The sequence below is a fragment of the Castanea sativa genome, chromosome 4, assembly GCF_040712315.1.
Source record: "Castanea sativa cultivar Marrone di Chiusa Pesio chromosome 4, ASM4071231v1".
NCBI classification, from domain to species: Eukaryota; Viridiplantae; Streptophyta; class Magnoliopsida; order Fagales; family Fagaceae; genus Castanea; species Castanea sativa.
The window spans coordinates 36,466,384-36,482,270 of NC_134016.1; the positions used below are offsets into that span (position 1 = coordinate 36,466,384).

At 32.6% G+C, this 15,887-nt stretch overlaps 1 long non-coding RNA gene across 1 annotated transcript; it reads right to left on the reverse strand.

Annotated features, from left to right (window-relative positions):
- Nucleotides 1-4,899: 4,899 nt before the first annotated feature.
- Nucleotides 4,900-5,872, reverse strand: LOC142630312 (uncharacterized). Its single transcript, XR_012843280.1, has 2 exons — nt 5,736-5,872; nt 4,900-5,128 (listed from the first exon to the last, which is right to left on the reverse strand). It is a non-coding gene; the product is annotated as an uncharacterized LOC142630312 (long non-coding RNA).
- Nucleotides 5,873-15,887: the final 10,015 nt, after the last annotated feature.

Sequence of the window (15,887 nt, forward strand, 5' to 3'; positions counted from 1 at the left end):
TTGGATTGGGCTGAGCCCATGATGTATTTGTTTTGTACATGTCACATGTTCATGAATTTTCATGCATACGTACCTTCAATTCTATATATTTTGATATATGTGTTGCTTGGTACTCTTTTGATTCTCTCTCTCTCTTTCTCTCTCTTATGTTAGTTGCATCATGGCACCTAAGCGTAAATTTGTTCCGTCTCGAAACCCTCTTTGTTTCGGGGCATCTTCATCTTCTTCTCCTTCTGACCCCACTCCATTTCAAGTATGGTTCGGTGATGAGAAGGCCAAATCAGACTTCTTTGAGAACTTTTCATGACGAGGCATTAATTCGGAACGCCAAGTCATTCTGTTCGATTTTTTTGACACTGATCTTCCCACTGTTATTCACAGTAGGAATTGGGAGTCTCTTTGTGGCATTCCTGTCACATGTCCTTCCATGATCATACGTAAGTTCTACTCTAATATGCACGGATTTGAAACCTTTATACCCCAGTTTGTCACTCGCGTTCGGGGTATACGCATGGTAGTTACTCCGAGTCTTGTATTTAAAGTACTACACGTTCCTAGGGTAGAGTTTCCTGTCTATCCTGGTTGTGAGCGTCTAAGGACTGTGTCTAAAGACGAACTCTCATCTCGTTTCTGTGAGACACCTTCTTTTTGGGGTGATCGTCAGTTCACCTGTTGCATGACCTTTGCTAAAGGTCCGAGGTTTCTTAACATGGCTATGACCTTTGTTCTCCATCCTCTCTCTCTCACTATAACACTTTCACAGAGCCTCGTGCTCACTTTTTGCTTTCCCTTATTGAGGACCTTACCATAGATTTCCCCTCTCACTTAATTCTATCCCTTATAAATGTCTATAAGGATACGACGACCTGTGATAAGCTCATCTTCCCTTCAGCTATCACGCGGCTTCTTTGCCATTTCTCTGTCTCCTATCTTGAGTCTCCCCGCTTCTCTTACATGTGTGCCATTGATGCCACTACCGTTAAACAAAATTTTGCACAGCTTCACTCGAGGTGGACTCAAACCGAGACGGCTTCTCCTCCTCTAGCTTCTACCGCTCCATCCACCTTCACTCCTTCATCTTCAGCGTGTGGAGTGACTCTTGAGGCCATCATGGCACAACTTGTGCGCATGGATGCTCGCCTAGACACATTTAGTGATGAGTTGTGTTAGGTGAACACCCGTGTGGGTCGTATTGCACGACGACAGGCTATGATGGGTGGTTTCACAGTTGCTTCTTCTCTATCTCCACCGGCGTCCAAGGATGAGAGTGATGATGGCTCCGGCAGTGATGAGGATAAGGATGCTGGCTCGCCTAGTGATGATGAGATGTCTACTTGATATACTTACCCCTTTATCACCCGTGACAAAAAGGGGGAGTAGTTTTAAGATGAGAGTAGTTATACTCATAGGGGGAGGGTTAGTTAGGAGATAGAGGGAGTGTTCTTAAGTGTTCATGGGGGATGCAGTAAGGATTTTATGTATCTTTTTCTTTTCTTTCTATGTTAGATACATTACACTATCTCTTGTACATGGGTCTTGTGACTATTTTGACATACATTGTACTTATATTTGGTTTATATATTTTTTGATGTATGTTCTTTCATCTATCTCTACATGTGTTGTTTCTTTTCTCTATTTATACACATATTTCTTATTTATTGTATGCAATCTTTTATTTCTGTTTCACACAATGATGCCTTGATGAGTTTTATTTAAGTGTTTCAGAATTACAGGTTGTCAAAGTTTTTCTTGCCATGAACTCTCTTCTTGCAAAGTTTTTCAAGAGTTTGTGTTAGTATAGATTTTATTGTACTTAACAAGTGAGTATGAGTTAAGTGATTTATGACTTGTCTTATATGTTCATTTGTTTGTTGTGGTTTTATCACGGATTGCCAAAGGGGGAGATTGTTAGGACATATGTGATTGGATGTTAGGAACATATGTCAACATTTTATGTATTGGCTAATCCTTTGACAAAATGCACTTTACTTGTAATTGGGTAGATCTAGAATGTGTTTAATACTTCAAGGAACAAGAGTTCAAGTCCAAGTATTGAAGCCATGCAAGTCTGTCCAAGAATCAAGTAATAAAGTGCTAGATTTTAAAGCTTGACAGCTAGTATCTATCAAGGTTTAAAAGCTACTGAAGCCCGTGGCTTAACAGCTAGCTCGATAGATGGCTATCTATCGAGACTTATGAAACTCAATTTTTCTGGACTGTTTTTCATCATATCCGTGAGTGTGTGTTTGAGCTTTATTTTCTCACAACCCTAAACATATATAAGGATTATTTTAAGGGCTGTATCAAATTGCACAACCAAGAACACAATTGCATAAAAGCATAATTCCTCAAGTGTAACTGAAAACCTAGTTTGCCTTAATTCTTGAGAAATTGCTGCGTTTGTACATCGTAGGATTTTATGACCGAGCAACTTCTTGATCTTCATGTGTCGAAGAGCAGAAGATCTTTGCAGCCAACCTCTTTTTCAAGTTGGTGATCAAGTCGCGTACTGGGATCCGCACATCTATTGGTTAGTGACATACTGGGAGCTGTGCAATACAAGGAGAGATTGTCATTACAGAACAAGTCCAATTGGGTATTGGGGTAAAGATTCAACTGTAAGTTGGTATAAGGTACTAGAATTCATTTACTTGTAACCATTTGTTTGATAATAGTGGATTCTCAAGAGTGGTGACTTTAAAATAACCCGGTGAGGTTTTTGCAGTGTAGGTTTTCCTCATTCGTAAACAAATCACAGTGTCAAATTTAATTTTCGCTGCATTTAGTTATTTGGTGATTTATTTGTGTTATCACGCTCATTACATGTAATTGAACCTAATTAATTCACTTGGTTAATTAATTGGCTAATTCATCACAATGAGTTAATACATTTTTTGTCTATCATGCTCAATGCTTAAGAATCATTTTGTTTTAAATGGGATTGTAGAAATTGCATCGGTTTGCCTAATGCCTATGGAGGAGGATCCAAGCACCGTTGTGTTGGATGATGATGAGTGATGTGCTGCTCTTTACTTGGAGTTAGTTAGAAGTTAGTATTATGTAAGTATACTTGCTATTATCATTCGTTTGTGCTAATAATAAAAATTTTATTATTATTAACTCATGTTTATTTTGTTTTGTTTAGTATTTTGTAGGATTTCTAGAATAATGCATAGTGCACAGACTTATTGGACAAAGGACTTACAGGAAGTATCATTCTTTTGCCTATATGCTAATTATATTTGTACATGTTATTGGTAGTGGACTTTTCACTAATGGTAGTTATTTAGGTATTCATGGGGTGGGATTATCATTGGGAATACAAGCAATTAGCATTCTTTTTCCTAAATGCTAATTTAATTTGTATATCTTTCTTTTGGCATTTGTGGACAACGACAAATGGTTCTGTAATACGTTATTAAATGGATACGCTAACGCTTATTGTTATTGATATTGACACAAATAGTGACACTAATGATATTATATGCTACATAATAGTATTTTGGGAGTTGAACTCTTATTGAGGCAATTTCAAAATTTTTTGCATGGTGAATGAAATGAAAAAAATTAGATAGTTTGTCATGTGTGAAACTGTACAGTTTGTTGTATAAAAAATTTGCACAAATTGTATATGTGTGAATGAAATGATGAAATTTGGATCATTATTGTTTATGTGTGAACAGATTTGAACATATTAAGCAAATTGAACAGATTTTTGAATAGATTTTGTGTGAACATGTTGAACAGATTTTTTTTTTGAAGTTTCTGTTAGATTTGAATTGATTTTGTTGTTATTTTTTAAACAAATTGAACAGATTTTGTGTGAGCAAGTTGAACAAATTTTTTTATGAAGTTTCTGTGAAATTTGAACAAATTTTATTGTTTTTTTTATGAGATTGAATATATTTTTTAATAGATTTTATTTGTGAAAACTGAATAGGTTGAACATATTTTTTTTATATTAAAAAAATATAATTTTTAATGTTTCAAACCGACCAAACCGATTAAACTGACCCGACCAAACCGCACAACTATAGGTCAAAAAACCGACCCTAAGCTGTATGCATTGATTTTAATTATGAGAAAACCAATCCCTATCGGTTCGGTAACAAATTTGAGAAAAAACTGAGCCAACCGAACCGCGCACACCCATAATGCCACACATCTAAAAACCTTCCAAAAAAAAAAACCAGATCTAAAAATCATAAACCCTAACTCATATCAAACAACCAAAATCAAAATTATCAAAGAAATAAATGAATCTCACACAACCAAATCAACACAAAAAAAAAAAAACCAAATATTGTTCTTCCCAAAATGGGAGCTTTTGGAAATCGTTGGTGAATGTCAGATGGATTTGCTAGCATACGAAATAAACCCCATTCCATAGATGCACATGATGGTAATCTACCCATTGTCACCACTATTGATAACTCTATTGATGTTGGGTCACATTCTTTGTGTGTGGAGGTTAGAAGACCACAAAAAGACAATTCATTTGGTTAAAACGTGAAGGAAATGATGAACATTCTGTCTCATTACTACATCGAAAAGCTGGTCGATATGGTAAGTATATTTCTCTTAAAAAATGTTGGATAACTTAAAAAAAAAAAATATATATATATATATATATATAATATTCATAAATATTTTATTTAATTTCTCTTTATGTTATTCCTATTTTTAGTGTGTTTGCATCAGCAAACTTCACTTCTTAGGCATGCAAAACACAAACGGGAAGGCAGCGATCTTTAAATAGAAAAAACTACAAAATTACTCCTATTGAAATTGCTAGTTTTGACCAGAGGATATATAACATAGATGCCAATCTCTATACACTTCTAAATTGAAGTGTTACTAGATTTTTTACTGGTTTTAAAACTATGAATCTAAAAACTCTAGAGCTCAATCAAATTTCTTTGAAAAAGACACGGTCTTATAAACACAATCATTATAAAAAGTATCTTAAGGTGATCAAAATCAAACATCTCTCTTCACCTGTTTCCTAGAACAGCCTGAAGTTCAATGATCTTTTGCTCTTCCTCTGCACTGAATTCTCCTCTCTTAATTCCAGGTCTGAGGTAATTTGCCCATCTCAGTCGACAGCTCTTCGCACATCTTTTAAGACCTTATAAAACAGCAGCACAATTCCAAAAGGAAATTTTATCTCTTACACTTATATTACTTAATGTTTTAGAGGGTTTTTTCATGTTTAAATTTTTTTCATATTTGCCTCTTAATTTGGATACTATTTCAATGTGGTTCTCTAGCTAATCTCCATGAGTGCCTTGAAAAAAAACTCGAAAGAGTAATGCTTGGAATAAAAAAAAAATTATTATATAAAGTTTATAAACTAATGTATCACCAATTATAGAAAAAAAAAAGGGAAAAAAAAAATGTAATTTAGCATTTATTTATTATGTTGTGATACCAATCATATTTATTACCACATTAATTTGTAAGGTTTATAAAATAAAATTTGTAGCATTTTCCCCTCATAAATCTTAGAAGAAGCATACTTTTTATAATAATCGACTATGTCCAACATGATCCTGATAAATTTAGAGGGTAGAACAAACCCATCTTACAAAACTTTACCATATTTCTAACTATGTTTTTTGCATCAAGCACAAAGTTTTTTCCAAAAATTTTTTTCATGGACTTGGCTTTGAAAGAAGAAAAAGAAACAAAATATTTTATTCAACAAGAAAAGAAAGAAGAGAAAGAAACTTTACCAGCTTTGTGGGGTAAGGAACGCCAGCGTCCTTCACCATGTTCTGTTCTTGTATATAAGCTAAGAGCTTCTTGTCTTCTTCAGCTGTCCAAGCACCTTTCCTCAATCCTTCTACATCATAGCATCCAATCCTTCCCATTCTGCTAATGTTCAACACAACCAAAAGATCAGTTTTATAAAGATTTATATAACAAAGTGAAGTACTAGCTAGAACTGCAAACTAGTACTGCCATATTGGTTTCAATAATATATATATATATATATGACGCTTTTTTCAGAAAGATTGATAGATTGATCGGTGTCCCTGTAGTTATAGAGAAAGGACTGACCCTTTTTTGAAGGGGACCATCAAACTAGTCGTATTTGGCATAGACAAGCACTACTGGACCACTAATTATAGATCGTGTGTTAAAGGAAATATAAGAGCATTTGCATAAGAGCCAAATTTGGCCCAACAGCCCCCAAAAAAAATTCAACAATTAATGTATTATCGTGCATTATGTATTTGTAGTTACCGCAACCGTGCAAATATATATGTTTATTCATTATTGTTTATATGCAATTTTTTTTAATACTTTCTGATGAGGATATTATACAATAATATTTTAATAAAATGTAGTGTAAATAGATAATCTGATGAGTATATTTTTGAATAGTGATTATGAAAAATTAATAGAAAAAGTAGTTTTTTATGTTATAAAAAAAATTATACAGAGTTGGATTCGAAATGTTGTGTTGTATCAATTACCATGTAATAATGCCAAAATTTGAGGTTTTTATCATGATATGCTGGATAGAAACATCCAAAAATAGAAGTGTACAAATGTACAATGTACAATGTACATCTATATGTCTAATCTGACCTTTATAAAAAACAAAAGAACAAAAAAACAAAAACAAAAAAAAATTGTTTGTCTGATGAGAACTAGAGGCTTCCCATGCATGTAACCATAATGAGAGGCCCCACATGAATCAATCATAAATTCATAATATAACCTTGTACGTACATCTTGATATTCGGCACTTATCAAGTTTCTATTTTCTCCTATCCAAATCATGATAAAAACTACCTGGAACAGCTAAGCAAAAAGCAAGTATAATTTTCATTTCCTCAACTGCTTGATAATATTCATTTTCTTTAACTTCTTTTCATGGAATATAGCAATGGCTTGATCTCTAGCAGGAAAAAAGATGGAAAAAGGGAAATAAAATGAAGATTAATCTTGACAAGGAATGATAGCTATCCATATTTTGGGTACTGTTTGGCCTCCAAACGGTTATTTTTGCCTTTTGTTTGTCTACTTTTTTTACAAACAATTTCCAACAATCTCTATTGTTTCTTTATATCCCATTTAAATATTATTTTCCATACCTACTTTTAGTTCATCTTTATTAATTTTATAAGCTAACAAATTGTTTTGCTCATCTACAGTACTCTCCGGACAATTAAGAGAGTGAATATGGACGAGCAAAAAATTTGCCTATTTTGCAAATAGTGTTGGAATTGATTTTCAAGGCTTCACTCCCTATATTTCCTATGAGTTTGGTTTTAGCTCTTCTATTGGAGATGCTCAAACTCTGGTTGTTGAATTACAAGTAAATCAGCCCATCTGGTTAAATTAATCTAATTATACATTTTACCAGTTCACAAATAAATATGTTAAGCATGTAACAACAAGATAAATAATTTGTCACTAATCATACAAAATCAAATATAATGGAGACGGTGATATGGTGAGGCAAAGAAAACTGATGAAAAAACTATTCTAAAGGAAAAACAACTGCAAGTGAAACCTTCTCCAAAGAAGCAAATATGCTATAATAAGAAAAGCTTTACAATCTCAAAGAAAAAAAAAATTTCTTAGACTTTACGATCCTTTGACAGCTTATAGAAAAAACCTTTCATTGCATTCACCATATATAATGTCTGGAATCTTCAACTATATGGATTGCATTCAAGGTTGACACACCCATGAACACAACCGAAATCTTTGACTGACTTGAAAAACCTCTTGAAGGTTTTTATTCACAATAGTTAGTCTGTGGTAGGTGTTATGACTTCAGCTTCTTCACCCCAGCTGATCTTCAAATCTACTTAAAGTCTTTGATATGGTGAAAATGAGAGAATCTTAGTGACACAGCGCCAGCCACACAAACAGAGCTCTCTCTCCTCTAAAACAAAAATCTCTCTTAGATAAACTTATAATGTCCCTTTAATATCCCAACAAGTATGGCTTTAATTGGGTTTTTACAGAAAAATTATTGGACCTTCTGTGTTGTTGATTTGTGTAGTCTCAACCTATCAATGCTAGAGTTGAGGTAGCTCAACCGATCAAGAGGAATCGATCTTGGTATCAAGGTTACAAAAACTTTACTTCCGAACAAGTTCTAAAGAAATCAAGATTAGGGTCAAGAGTTTGCTATATATTGAGATTCGTGAAGGCCAAATCTTTTCTTTTCTTGAGTAGTTCTTGAGTAGTTTTTCGTTGTTTTCAACTTGATTTTCATTACAACTTTAAGATGTACTAAAACTCTCAATTTGACATGGCTTCCCAACACTAAAACATATAAGCAAAAAATAAAATTACAAGTATGTATGTAGTTATATCCAATATTAAGAATGTAATATAGCCAATTACACTTAAAATACAATTCCAGTAGCATGGGAAAGCTGGGATCGAGTTAGGATTTTACTTACACATAGATGAGTAATTAATGAGTTAGGTTAATGATTAAAACCTGCCCAATGCCGGAAGTTCAAGGAAGTTTGGTGACCGAAATTTCAACGTCCACACAGGCCCTCACACACATGCATTGGCATTGGCAACATCACTTTCTTTGTCTGAATGAGTGACAAAGAAACTTCTAATTTCGTCCGATTCTTATTTCATCGTCTTTTGCAATTTTATTCGTACGTAGTACGGGTGATTCATTCAATAAATTAGGTTGGTCCGGCCTGGACTTGATCGTCATAGAGATCAAATAAAGGTGCATGTGAGTGAGACAATGTGATCACAATCAACCCTTTGGCAGATACCCAGGTCAGGTGCATGGATATTTCCACGTCTCTGGCCAAAAATAACTTAAAGTCACGAATTATTTTTTGTCTGCTATATGCTATATCAAGTGGAACAGGTTTTATATGCTATCAGATTCAAGTGGAATCCAGTGTTGCTCAATCTCACCAACTTGTGCATGCAGTGTTCAGTCTAGTTTATGTAATTGTGGAAGCAATAAGATCATTTTCCCTCTTCTCCTTTATTTGGGTCATAACTCACTTATCAATAATAAAAACAGAGAGTAAAAAAATAGACTAGTTGTTCTCTCTCGTTTACTCTCTCTCTACTAAACATGCTTTTCATACTTCGGTGAATCTCCATTTTGTATCCGGTCACTTTACTCACCAGTAAAGATCAAAATCGCTTCAATATGATGGAAGGAAAGGATAAAAAAACAAAACCCTAATTTCCTCAAATTGTTTGTTAGTTTTTCAAATGCAACTTTTTATTTCAATTTATTAGAGTTGATTGCATATCTCTCTCTCTCTCTCTCTCTCTCTCTCTCTCTGTTATGGTTGAAGACTCACTAATCATTACGGGGTGGGGTGGCATGTGGTGGTGGTTATGGGTGGCAACATGGTGGAGAGAAGAAGAAAGGGTTATGGCTTATGTCTAATGGTTCGGCATATACTGGCACGTTATCTAAAAATTTCTCATCTCATGATCTATATGTTAAAAAAAAAATGAAAAAAAAAAATTGATGAATATATACTTAGTTTTAAAATTTGAGGAACCAATATATTGTTCAAAATTTTTAAATCTAGTTGAAGACTCATTAGTTATTAAGGGGTAGCAGGGTAGCATGTGATGGTGGTTATGGGTGGCAACACGGTGGAGAGAAGAAGAGAGGGTTATGGCTCATGGTTCGAGATATATTGACACGTTATCTAAAAATTTCTCATCTCATGATCTGTATCTAAAAATTACTAAAACAAATTGATGAATATTTTATTAGATTTTAAAATTTGAGATACCAATGGTTCAAAATTTTTAAATCTGAAAAATCAAAATGAAATTCATTATGCACATTTTAAAAATGATAAAGTTTAGTTACAAAATTAGTTGTTGATTAAGACTACAACCTTACTTAATATCTTTTTATTGAAAGTGAATTTCAATAAATCCACTATTGAATTACATTTTCTTCTTATATCCTCCATACTTGCAAAATTTATAGAAAATTAAAAATCAATAATTATATCATCAATAAACTGTTTAAATTACAAGTTTTTGTAGTTTAAAATTATATATAAAATAAAAGATAATGGATTATATAGTAAATAATATCCAACTGACACAAAATTTAACATGTGTATTAAAAACGTAAAGGAACATGAAATTTAAAGGTTAGATTTTCAAAACATATAGTAATTTTTATTTTATTGAGTAAAGTTGTAATCTAAGGTTATATCCAATTTTATAGCTTAATTTTGTCATTTTAGAAATTTAAGATCTTATTTTTTCTTATTAATTTATATCAAAGTCAAATTGACAGTTAAGATGCAGCCATTGTCGTCATCATCGTTGTCGTGGTGCAAATTTCCTTGTGATCCCAATAACGACCCACACATCATGTGTCGTCGTCGTCGTCGTCGTCATCGTCGTCATAGTGCAAATTTCCTTGTGATCCCAATACCGACCCACACATCAGGTGACATTCAATCATATATGTAAATGCTTCTTCGAACATTATGGCTTATGGAGAAAGAGACATCCCCAATATTAGAGGACTCCATGTAGTTATTAAACAATATTTTCTTGGAAATAGGTTTTTTTTTTTTGTGCTTTCCTTACCCTCTCTGGTATTAATCTTCATCAAACATTTGCTCATAGTTCAAAGATTAAAAGACTTAAAGATTGAATATTCCAATCCCTCAATTAGGGACGGAGCTAGAACTTAGAGTTAGGAGCGCAAAAGTATAAACAAATATTTTTTGAAACTCCAAATAAGCATTCATTTAGAAGAGAAATGCTATGTTCACAATATTTTTACTATATTTTCACAACAAATCGTAAGTGGTAGGTTATTATTGGTTGTTATGAGTGGGCAAAAAAGTAATTTAAGTTGTGAATTTAAAATTAGAATCAATAACAATTTACCGCATGTGATTTGTTGTAAAAATGTTGTGAACGTAGCACTTCTCAATTTAGAATGTTAAGCTTCTTTAAAAAAAAAAAAAAAAAAAAAAAACCTTTTTTGGGTGTCTTGTGTGTTGTCAGATGTGTGTGAATGTTCATTTAGACTAGTTAGAATTGGCTTAGAATTTTTATTTTATTTTATTTTTTGTTTGTGTTTTGGGTGGGTTTGTTTTGGGGTGTTGTTTGGACTTAAGTTTGTTATTGGTAAATTTTGTTGTTAGCTTGTTAAATTTATTTTAGATTTTAAATCAATAAAATTTTTTATGGCCTTTAAAAAGGTCAATAATATTGTTATGAGGGCTAAGTGCAAATTTATTGAAACAAATTGCTAAAATTAATATATACATACGTACATACACATATATTATTGCTAAAATCCACTATTGAATTACATTTTCTTCTTATATCCTCCATGCTTGCAAAATTTATAGAAAATTAAAAATCAATAATTATGTCATCAATAAACTGTTAAAATTACAAGTTTTTGTAGTTTAAAATTATATATAAAATAAAATATAATGGGTTATATAGTAAATAATATCCAACTGACACAAAATTTAACATGTGTATTAAGAACGTAAAGGACATGAAATTTAAAGGTTAGATTTTCAAAACATATAGTAATTTTTATTTTATTGAGTAAGGTTGTAATCTTAGGTTATATCCAATTTTATAGCTAAATTTTGTTATTTAGAAATTTAAGATCTTATTTTTTCTTATTAATTTATATCAAAGTCAAATTGACAGTTAAGATGCAGCCACCATCATCCATGTAGTTATTAAACAATATTTTCTTGGAAATAGGTTTTTTTTTTGGTGCTTTCCTTACCCTCTTTGGTATTAATCTTCATCAAACATTTGCTCATAGTTCAAAGATTAAAAGACTTAAAAGATTGAATATTCCAATCCCTTAATTAGGGACGGAGCTAGAACTTAGAGTTAGGGGGGCAAAAGTACAAACAAATATTTTTTGAAACTCCAAATAAACATTCATTTAGAAGAGAAATGCTATGTTCACAATATTTTTACTACATTTTCGCAACAAATTGTAAGTGGTAGGTTATTATTGGTTGTTATGAGTGGGCAAAAAAGTAATTTAAGTTGTGAATTTAAAATTAGAACCAATAAAAATTTATCGCATGTGATTTGTTGTGAACGTAAAACTTCTCAATTTAGAAAGTTAAGCTTCTTTAAAAAAAAAAAAAAAAAAAACCTTTTTTGGGTGTCTTGTGTGTTGTCAGATGTGTGTGAATGTTCAATTAGACTAGTTAGAATTGGCTTAGAACTTTTTTTTTTTATTTTATTTTATTTTTTGTTTGTGTTTTGGGTGGGTTTGTTTTGGGGTGTTGTTTGGACTTAAGTTTGTTATTGGTAAATTTTGTTGTTGAGCTTGTTAAATTTATTTTAGATTTTAAATCAATAAAAATTTTTATGGCCTTTAAAAAGGTCAATAATATTGTTGTGAGGGCTAAGTGCAAATTTATTGAAACAAATTGCTAAAATTAATATATACATACGTACATACACATATATACACTAAAAATTTTGAAAAATTTTTGGGGGGGGGAGTCCAACTATAGTTCCGTCACTGCCCTCAATGGCTCAGCCTCTCACCACCTTAATTAGCTCAGTGTTGTCTCAATCTGCCATTAATGGCTAACGTGTCCCATAAAGACCCAACTTTTGAAGGCGTAACTTCAAAACCATCTGCTATCTGTGGAGGAAAAGCAAAACTTAGAAGTGGAAATTAAAGTCCCAGGTTTAGTCCTATTTGCCAACTCACATTGATGTTGCCTTCACAGCATGCATTCACATGTTCACTAGCTAATTTTGCATTAGTCGGCAATGGCATATGTTCGATCCGGACTTTTCTGAAAATTAAAAGCTGGTCCAGTGGTCCTATACTCCTACATATATTAGTTGGTTCGGTTGGCCTTGTGTCCTTGAACGTTTAGACTTAGACAGTACTGAGTTAAGATGGATAACAAGAACACCTTGTTGGAAACTACGACTACAAAAAACTTGATTTTTAGCGGTGGTTGCAACCACTCCTAAAACTATTAAAACCTACTGCTAAAAGTCATATAAGTTTATACCAGCGGTTTTCTAAACTGCTATTAAGTTCCCGTCGCTATAGGTCATTATAGATTATAACAGCGACTTTAGGAATTGCTGGTATAGAAAACATCTATAGCAGCAGTTCATAAAACTACTACTAGAGATTTAAAAACTGTCAGTATACAGCCTTACCTTTTGGAATTAATTATTTATACTAGCAGTTATCTAACTACTGCTATAAATTCTTTAGCAACAGTTCTATAAACCACTGCTAAACAAAATTAAAATTGTTAGTATGCCCTTCCCTTATTTCTAGCATGATTTATTTTTAACAGTGGTTTTGTGAATTGGTACTAGATATTCTTTAACAATACTTTTATAGAATGTTGCTATAAAATAAGAAACCCGCTAGTTCTCCCATTCGTACACTATGTTATAAATTAGTTATTGCAGCAAAAAACACCCGCTACTATAGGCTAGGTTGCACCGACACACCATTTTTAGCAAAGTATTGGTGTCTGACACGTGTCGGACACCGATATCGGTAAGACTCACCGGACTCCAGTGTTCAAGCGATGTCTTTTTTTTTTGCTTCTCTGACACAGCCTTGACGCGGCACCGACACGGCTTTGACACGATGGACATGCCGGCACTGCAATAAAAAAAAACAAAAATTCACAAATTTTGACAGATGGACAAATCATTATCGTTGATTTTGTGATATACCCTAAAACAAAAAAAAAAAAAAAGCTTAAATTTGAGAAATCACTACCATGAAAGTTGAAACCCACAACCCAACCCTCCCTCTGCTCGCTGCCCTCTGTCCCTCACCGGTGCTTGATCCGGCCGATCGGCGAGTCGGCGAGCTCCATAGACAGTCGTCGTGCCCTCTCTCTCTCTCTCTCTCTCTCTCTCTTTGTTTTGTGATTTCTCTTCCTTTTTTTTCTTCCTTTTATCTGTTTTATTCTTTCTTGTTACAGTGTTACTTATAACTTTCTTTCTCACGCGTTTTTTTTATCCAACTCTCATTGTGTTATACTGTGTGTGTATATATATATATATATATTAATTTTTTTGGTTTCTTTACTCAGCCTTTTGCCTTATGAATTATAATGTTTATTGTGAATTTAGTGATTTTTGTTTTTGTGTGTCCTACTATAGTTTTATTTATTTATTTATTAGAGTTAAATATTGTAGGTGATTTTACTAAAATAAATATTGAAAGTGAAAAATCAACTGAGTCAGCTGCTCCTTTATGGAAATATGTTACTAAGTTAGAAAAAGCAAGTGGTGGTGGTGGGAATGTTTACTTTTAGATGTAACTATTGTGAAAAAACTTTCAAGAGATCTAATTCAAGGGTGAAGGCACACATGTTAAAACTGCCTAATTTTGGAATACAAGCATGTGTTAAGGTTGGAGATGAGTATCAGAATGAAATGCAGAAATTAGAAGATGAATATGAGGAATCCTTGCGTAGACCAAAGAAGCCTAAGCTAGTGTCTTTACCAACTGATTCTGCTAGTAGTCCTAATTTGGGTCCTAGTGAAAGTAGTATAGCTACAAGTCAACCATTTTTTTCAGAAAAAAAGGGTTTGGGAATTCTCCTTTGGAGAAGGCTTTTAACAATCAATGTCGAGAGCAATTAGATTCTCTTATTGCTAAGACATTTTATTCTGCTAGTTTACCCTTTCACTTTACTAAGAACCCGTATTGGATTGAGATGATCAAATTTGCAGCTAATAATAATTTAGTGGGCTATGTTCCTCCAGGTTACAATAAATTAAGAACAACTCTATTGCATAAAGAGAGAGGACACATATTGAGAAGTTGTTGAAGTCAATTAAAGAAACTTGGAAAGAAAAGGGTTTAAGCATAGTAAGTGATGGGTGGACAGATATTAAAAAAAGGTCACTTATCAATTTTATGGCTACATCAGAGAAAATATCACTTTTTATCATATCCATTGATGGTACCAAAGAGTACAAAGACAAGCACTTCATTTCTGACTTGTTTCTAAAGGCCATTGGTGAGGTTGGGCATCAACGTGTTGTCCAAATTGTTGCTGATAATTCACCTGTTATGAAGGTTGCAGGATCTATTGTTGAAGCTGAATTTTGGTCACCTTATGTTGTGCATACCCTCAATTTGGCCTTGAGGAATATATGTAGTTTTTACATAATTTAAATTCTAGACATAAACGTATTTTATGTCTAAGAATATTAAAAAATATGCTTAAATATAAAATTTAATTAATTATTTAATTGTTGTACCCACACCGTGTCGTACCATTATTTTTCAAAAATTGCCATACCCTTATATCCGTACCCGTGTTCATGTCAGTGCAACTTAGACTATAGGTTCCATATAGGAGCAGTTATAAAAATCATTGCCGAAGGTATAAACATTATTGAATATTACAAAAATATTGTTTTTAATTAAAAATTTTCTTTAAAATTAGTAATATAACATGTTTGGAATGTTATTAAAATCCACAATTCCAAAAATCAAAGTAATAAAATAATTGCAAATAGTTAATAATATTGATCTAAATGAAGAAATAAAACCTTACAATTCAAAGTTTGAAATCACAAATAGCCAAATAAAATTATAAACAATATTTTTTAGTACTTAAGATAAGACAAGGATAAAATAATTGTAGACAACCTACAATAAAAACTAAGACTATAAATATTCCCTTTGAAGTATGTCCCAAGTCACTCTAGCAATGAAACTTGGTCTCCTCTTATATTCCAATGTATTATCTTAGCTTCCTAGAATACAATAAACCATATATTGGCATTAGTGAAAACTATATATATATAGGCCAATCTTAGAGAATGTATCAAATGGTTGTTGGAAAAAAATGACGACAAATACATATCTTCTCACATGTATT